The 6639-nt window shown below is 35.8% G+C and overlaps 1 pseudogene; it reads left to right on the forward strand.

The window, feature by feature from the left end:
- The first annotated feature begins 3930 nt into the window (after window positions 1-3930).
- LOC141541321 (actin, cytoplasmic 1 pseudogene) lies at window positions 3931-5072 on the forward strand (annotated as a pseudogene).
- The last annotated feature ends 1567 nt before the right edge of the window (window positions 5073-6639 follow it).

Genomic DNA, 6639 nt, shown 5'->3' on the forward strand with positions numbered 1-6639 from the left:
CAATCTGGAATTATGCCCCAAAAGTTATCAAACTGTGCATACCCTTTGACCTAGCAGTGCTACTACTGGGCTTATATCCCAAGGAAATATTAAAGAAGGGAAAGGGACCTCTATGTGCCAAAATGTTTGTGGCAGCCCTTTTTATAGTGGCTAGAAACTGGAAGATGAATGGATGTCAGTCAATTGGAGAATGGTTGGGTAAATTATAGTATATGAAGGTTATGGAATATTATTGCTGTGTAAGAAATGACCTGCAGGATGAATACAGAGAGGTTTGGAGAGACTTACATGAACTGATGCTGAGTGAAATGAGCAGAACCAGAAGATCACTATACACTTCAACAACAATACTGTATGAAGATATATTCTGATGGAAGTGGATATCTTCAACATAAAGAAGATCCAACTCACTTCCAGTTGATTAATGATGGACAGAAACAACTACACCCAGAGAAGGAACACTGGGAATTGAATGTAAACTGTTAGCACTACTGCCTTTTTCCCAGGTTACTTATACCTTCGGAACCTAATTCTTAACGTGCAACAGGAAAATTGGATTTACACACATATATTGTATCTAGGTTATACTGTAACACATGTAAAATGTATGGGATTGCCTGTCATTTAGGGGAGGGAGTAGAGGGAGGGAGGGGAAAATTTGGAAAAATGAATACAAGGGATAATGTTATAAAATAATTACTCATGCATATGTACTGTCAAAAAATTTATAATTATAAAATTAAAAAAAAGAAAAGAAAAGAAAATTGTGATAAGGCAAGATGGTGATATTTAGGGGATGCTGATAATATATTACTTGAGGAAAATGTGTATCTTAAATTCTGATAGGGAAGAGGAAAGAGCAGATCAATGGATAGAGCCTACAACTGAAAAAAGGTAAATAATGGGTTAAAGATCCTCAATTAAATACCAAAATGGAGATTCTGAAAATTAAAGTAGAGATTGGTAGATCTGAATGCACAACACATACACATACACACACACACACACACACACACACACACACACACACACACTATGAAAAAGACAGAGAGAGAGAGAGATTATTAGATAGACTAGCATGAAAGAAAAGGAAAATGATAACTTCTGGAGCAAATGTGGAAAAACAAGTTCACTAACATATTGTTGGTGGAGTTGCAAATTGTGCTAACCAATTTTTATTATAGCTTTTTATTGACAGAACATATACATGGCTAATTTTTCAACATTATCCCTTTCAAAGACTTCTTTTCCAACTTTACCCTTCCCTCTCTCCACCCTCTCCCCTAGATGACAGGCAGTCTCATACATGTTAAACATGTTAAAGTATATCTTAAATACAATATATGTGTATATGTATGTACTGTTGTCTTGTTGCACAAGAAAAATCAGATACAGAAAAGTAAAAATTACCTGGGAAGAAACACAAAAATGCAAGTAGTCCACATTCATTTCCCAGTGTACTTTCTCTGAGAGTAGGTGGTTCTGTCCATCATTGATCAATTGGAAATGAATTGGATCTTCTCATTGTCAAAGATATCCACTTCCATTGGAATATAATCCTCATATAGTATTGTTGTTGAAGTGTATAATGATCTCCTGGTTCTGCTCATTTCACTTAGCATCAATTAATGTAAGTCTCTCCAAGCCTCTCTGTATTCATCCTGCTGCTCATTTCTTACAAAACAACAATATTCTATAACATTCATATACCACAATTTACCCAACCATTCTCCAATTGATGGACATCCATTCAATTTCCAGTTTCTAGCCACTACAAAAAGGGCTGCCACAAACATTTTGGCACATACAGGTCCCTTTCCCTTCTTTAGTATTTCCTTGGGATATAAGCCCAGTAGTAACACTGCTGGATCAAAAGGTATGCACAGTTTGATAACTTTTTGAGCATAGTTCCAAATTGTTTTCCAGAATAGTTGGATCTGTTCACAACTCCACCAGTTTTCCCACATCCCCTCCAACATTCGTCATTATCTTTTTCCTGTCATCTTAGCCAATCTGACAGGTGTGTAGTGATATCTCAGAGTTGTCTTAATTTGCACTTCTCTGATCAATAGTGATTTAGAACACCCTTTCATAAGAGTAGAAATAATTTCAATTTCATCATCTTAAAATTGTCTGTTCATATCCTTTGTATCAACTATCTTGAAAAACAATTTGGTATTATGAGCAAAGGGCTATATAAACTGTTCATGCCCTTAAAATAATCAAGAGCATATATTTAAGACTGTCAGTAAGCATAATATGCAGTGGAGATAAACTGGAACCTTTCCCTGTAAGTGTTTAGGTCTATATCCTAAAGAGATAAAAGAAAAAGGGAAAGTATACTTACAACAATTGATTGGCTATATATATATATATATATATATATATATATATATGTATATATATATATATATATATACATATATATATATATACGTATATATATATATGTATATATGTATATCAATTAGAAAATGAATTTCTAGTATATATGATGGAATATTATTGTACTGTAATAAATGATGAGGGGGCTGGCTTCAGAGTATTTGGAAAAAAAATTTGAAAAGTCCTCCATGAACTCAAGAAAAATGAAATGTACTGTATACAAAGTAATAGCAATGTTCTGGAATACTAGCTATAAATTACTTTGCTATTCTCAGCAGCACAATGATCCAAGACTATTCTGAAAGATTTACAATGAAAAATCCTCTCCACACCTAAAGAAAAAACTGATTGTATCTGAATACATATTGAATCATAAAAAAGAGTTCTTTTAAATTGCCTCAAATCATTGTATTAATTAGAGTGACTAAGTTTTCTCAGTTATCATTATTATGTAATTATTATTATGTTCAACATTCTCCTGGTTCTGCTTTCTTCATTTTCCACCTCATTATTACAGCAAATTTTTTCCAAATTTTTGTACATATATATCCTTTTCCTTCCCCTCCCCCCCTTTAAATCTCTTTTGGTATTCATGCCTAATAGTATTGTTAGGTCAAAGGATATGCATGAATATATAGCCCTTTGGGCATAGATCATATCTTTTGATGATTTATCAATTTGGGCATAGCTCTTATCTTTTTTATAAATTTGATTCATTTCCCTCTGAGAAATAAGGCCTTATCAGAAAAAAATTGTATCAAAATTATTTTTTATAATTACTATTGCTAACTGTATTTTCCCCCATTTATTCTATTATCTCTCCTTTGACTTTGCCAATTCTCAAAAGTGTTTTACTATTGACTACTCCTTCCCCCAATATGTCCTTTTTAATCATCTTCCCCTTTCCTGTATCCCATTCCCCTCCTATTTTCCTGCAGACTAAGATTTCTATATTTATATTGAGTGTATATGTTATTTCATCTTTGAGCCAAATCTGATGAGAGCAAGGTTCAGTTATTTACCCTCTACTCCCCAACTTCCCCTTCAATATAACTTTTTCTTTCCTCTTTTTAAGGCAGATAATTAAAACCATTCCACTTCTTTCTTTCCCCTTCTTCCAGCACATTGCTTTCTCCCACCTTATTCAATATTTTTAGATATTATTCTTTTATATTCAACTCACTTTTGCTTCCTCTGTCTATATATATATATATATATATATATATATATATATATATGCATATATATATATATGTAGACTGCTATAGTGATGAAAAAATTCTAATAATTTACAAATATTATCTTGCCATATAAAATTTTAAAACAGAAAATCCTTATTAAATCCCTTATGGCATCACTTTCCTGGTTACCTCCTTCAGCTTCTCCTGAGTCATATATTTGAAAGTCAAATTTGTCATTCAACTCTGGTCTTTTCATTAAGAAATGTTTGAGAGCTGTGAGCTCTTCCACCCAGCGTGCACTTGCCTCCCCCCTGTCTCCAGGTGCAGCACCACCTCCTCTCTCTCTTAAGGGTTTAAACTTGCCACTTCAAAGTTCACCATGGATGATGATATTGCTGCTCTCGTTTTTGACAATGACTCTGGAATGTGCAAAGCTGGATTTGCAGGAGATGATGCCCCTCGGGCTGTGTTCCCTTCCATTGTTGGGCGCCCCAGACATCAGGGTGTAATGGTGGGCATGGGCCAGAAAGATAGCTACATGGCGGATGAGGCCCAGAGCAAGAGAGGTATCCTGACCCTGAAGTATCCCATTGAACATGGTATTGTCACCAACTGGGATGACATGGAGAAGATCTGGCATCACACTTTCTACAATGAGCTCCGTGTGGCCCCTGAGAAGCACCCTGTGCTGCTCACAGAAGCTCCCCTGAACCCCAAAGCCAACAGAGAAAAGATGACTCAGATTATGTTTGAGACCTTCAACACCCCAGCCATGTACATTGCCATCCAGGCTGTGCTGTCCCTGTATGACTTTGGTAGTACCACTGGTATTGTGATGGACTCTGGTGATGGTGTGACCCACACTGTGCCCATCTATGAAGGTTATGCCCTTCCCCATGCCATCCTCCATCTGGATCTGGCTGGCCGTGATCTGACGGACTACCTCATGAAGATCCTGACCGAGAGAGGGGGTACAGCTTCACTACCACAGCTGAGAGGGAAATTGTACGTGACATCAAGGAGAAGCTGTGCTATGTCGCCCTAGACTTTGAACAGGAGATGGCCACTGCTGCATCTAGCTCCTCTCTGGAAAAGAGTTATGAACTTCCTGATGATCAAGTTATCACCATTGGCAACGAGAGGTTCCAATGCCCAGAAGCTCTCTTCCAACCATCTTTCTTAGGTATGCAATCCTGTGGAATCCACAAAACTACCTTCAACTCCATCATGAAGTGTGATGTTGACATCCGTAAGGATCTGTATGCTAATACCATATTGTCTGGTGGTACCACCATGTACCCAGGCATTGCTGACAGGATGCAGAAGGAGATTACAGCCCTCGCCCCCAGCACAATGAAAATCAAGATCATTGCCCTACCTGACCACAAATACTCTGTCTGGATTGGAGGCTCCATTCTGGCCTCTCTTTCCACCTTCCAGCAGATGTGGATCAGCAAGCAGAAGTATGATGAATCTGGGCCCTCCATTGTCCACCACAAATGCTAACTGCCCAAAAGATATGAGATTGGCATGGTTTTATTAATTTTTATTTATTTATTTATTTATTTATTTTTTGGCGCTTGACTCAGGATTTGAAAACTGGAATGGTGAAGGTGATGAGCAGTCTAAGTATGCTGGAGGCAAACATCCCCAAAGTTCTACAGTGCGTCTTCAGGACTCTGATTATACATGTTTTGTTTTTTATTTTTGTTTGTTTTGTTTTTAAAGTCATTCCAAATATTGTATAATGCATTGTTACAGAGTTACTTGCCTCTATGAAGGCTGTTCTGCTCTTACACAACAGAGCAAAGGAGCTATTTAACAAATCCAGGTGGAGAGGGGGGGGAGGAGGGAAGGTACTAGTATTGCTTTACATGTAAATTATGTAATCTTTTAAAACAAACAAATAAAAAAAAAAACTTTTTGTATCTTCCGCCTTAATACTTGTTCCTTTTTTTTTTTAATTGTCAGAGCCATTAAAAAATGGCCCCCTAAATTCCCTCCCTGCCCCCAACATAGATGTGAATGCAGACTTTACAGTCTCCCGCTGAGTTTTGAGATTGGTGCCAGTACTTGGGGGAGGGGAGGAGCTTTACCTGTACACTGACTTAAGACCAGTTCAAATAAAAGTGCACACGTTAAAGAAAAAAAAAAAAAGAAAGAAAGAAAGAAAGAAAGAAAGAAAGAAAGAAAGAAAGAAAGAAAGAAAGAAAGAAAGAAAGAAAGAAAGAAAGAAAGAAAGAAAGAAAGAAATGTTTGAAAATTTTTTATTTCACTGAATTTCCATCTTTTTCTCTGAAGGATTATACTCACTATTTCTGCTCACTATGATTCTCAGTTGTATTCCTAACTCTATAGCTCTCCAGAATATCACCTTTCAAGCCCTCCAGAAGGCTTGAAATTTTTAGAATTTACAATTTAGAAGCAACTAAATCTTGTAATATCCTGACTGTGGCTCCACTTTCCTTGAATTGGCTTTGAATGCTTGCAATATTTGCTTTTTGATCCAGAAGTTCCAGAATTTGGCTATAATATTCCTGGACATTTTCATTTTTACATCATTTTTAGGTGATCTATGTATTCTTTCAATTTCTATTTTACTCTCTGGTTGTACAATAGCAGGACAGTTTTCCTTGATAATGTCTTGAAAAATGATGTCCAGGTTCTTCTTTTGATGATGAATTTTAGGTAGACTAATAATTTTTAAATTATCTCTCCTGGATCTAGTTTCTAGGTAAGTTATTTTTCTAATGAGATATTTCATATTTTTTTTTATTTTTTTTGCTTTTGTTTTATTGTACCTTGATTTCTCGTAAAGTCATTAGCTTCCATTTGTTCAATTCTAATTTTTAAAAATTATTTTCTTTAATTGAGCTTTTTGTACCTCTTTTCTTAATTGGCCAATTTTTGTTTTTAAGGCATTCTTCTCTTCATTAGCTTTTTATATTTCCTTTTGCACCTCTACCACTTATTTTCCTATTTTTCCCTCTATTTCTCTCTTACTTGATTTTCAAAATCCCCTTTTAATTCTTCCATGGCCTGAGCTTAACTCTTATTTTTCTTGGAAGCTTTG

Source organism: Sminthopsis crassicaudata, chromosome 4 (genome assembly GCF_048593235.1).
Source record: "Sminthopsis crassicaudata isolate SCR6 chromosome 4, ASM4859323v1, whole genome shotgun sequence".
NCBI classification, from domain to species: domain Eukaryota; kingdom Metazoa; phylum Chordata; class Mammalia; order Dasyuromorphia; family Dasyuridae; genus Sminthopsis; species Sminthopsis crassicaudata.